Below are 1,558 nucleotides of genomic sequence, written 5' to 3'. Positions count from 1 at the left end.
GAGAGACCTTAGGGGGAGAGGATCCAGCACCCTGAGATATCCAACATACCAATACAGCAGGAAGAGCTGAGGAGAGACTTAGGGGAGAGGATCCAGCACCCTGAGATATCCAACATACCAATACAGCAGGAAGAGCTGGGAGAGACCTTAGGGGAGAGGATCCTGCACCCTGAGATATCCAACATACAATACAGCAGGAAGAGCTGGGGAGAGACCTTAGGGGAGAGGATCCAGCATCCTGAGATATCCAACATACCAAACAGCAGAGAAAGATGAGGAGAGACCTTAGGGGAGAGGATCCAGCACCTGAGATATCCAACATACAATACAGCAGAAAGAAGGGGAGAGACCTTAGGGGAGAGGATCCAGCACCTGAGATATCCAACATACAATACAGCAGGAAGAGCTGGGAGAGACCTTAGGGGAGAGGATCCAGCACCCTGAGATATCCAACATACCAATACAGCAGGAAGAGCTGAGGAGAGACCTTAGGGGAGAGGATCCAGCACCCTGAGATATCCAACATACCAATACAGCAGGAAGAGCTGGGGAGAGACCTTAGGGGAGAGGATCCAGCACCCTGAGATATCCAACATACAACACAGCAGGAAGAGCTGGGGAGAGACCTTAGGGGAGAGGATCCAGCACCCTGAGATATCCAACATACCAATACAGCAGGAAGAGCTGAGAGAGACCTTAGGGGAGAGGATCCAGCACCTGAGATATCCAACATACCAATACAGCAGGAAGAGCTGAGGAGAGACCTTAGGGGAGAGGATCCAGCACCTGAGATATCCAACATACCAATACAGCAGGAAGAGCTGGGGAGAGACCTTAGGGGAGAGGATCCAGCATCCTGAGATATCCAACATACCAATACAGCAGGAAGAGCTGAGGAGAGACCTTAGGGGAGAGGATCCAGCACCCTGAGATATCCAACATACTAACACAGCAGGAAGAGCTGGGGAGAGACCTTAGGGGAGAGGATCCAGCATCCTGAGATATCCAACATACCAATACTAGGGGAGAGGATCCAGCACCCTGAGATATCCAACATACCAAACAGCAGGAAGAGCTGGGGAGAGACCTTAGGGGAGAGGATCCAGCACCCTGAGATATCCAACATACCAATACAGCAGGAAGAGCTGAGGAGAGACCTTAGGGGAGAGGATCCAGCACCTGAGATATCCAACATACAATACAGCAGGAAGAGCTGAGAGAGACCTTAGGGGAGAGGATCCAGCACCCTGAGATATCCAACATACCAATACAGCAGGAAGAGCTGGGAGAGACCTTAGGGGAGAGGATCCAGCACCCTGAGATATCCAACATACCAATACAGCAGGAAGAGCTGAGGAGAGACCTTAGGGGAGAGGATCCAGCACCCTGAGATATCCAACATACTAACAGCAGGAAGAGCGGGGAGAGACCTTAGGGGAGAGGATCCAGCACCCTGAGATATCCAACATACCAATACAGCAGGAGAGAGGGGAGAGACCTTAGGGGAGAGGATCCAGCACCCTGAGATATCCCAACATACCAATACAGCAGGAAGAGA

Source organism: Rhinatrema bivittatum, chromosome 7 (genome assembly GCF_901001135.1).
Source record: "Rhinatrema bivittatum chromosome 7, aRhiBiv1.1, whole genome shotgun sequence".
Taxonomy (NCBI): domain Eukaryota; kingdom Metazoa; phylum Chordata; class Amphibia; order Gymnophiona; family Rhinatrematidae; genus Rhinatrema; species Rhinatrema bivittatum.
Note: the sequence above shows the minus strand (reverse complement) of the source record.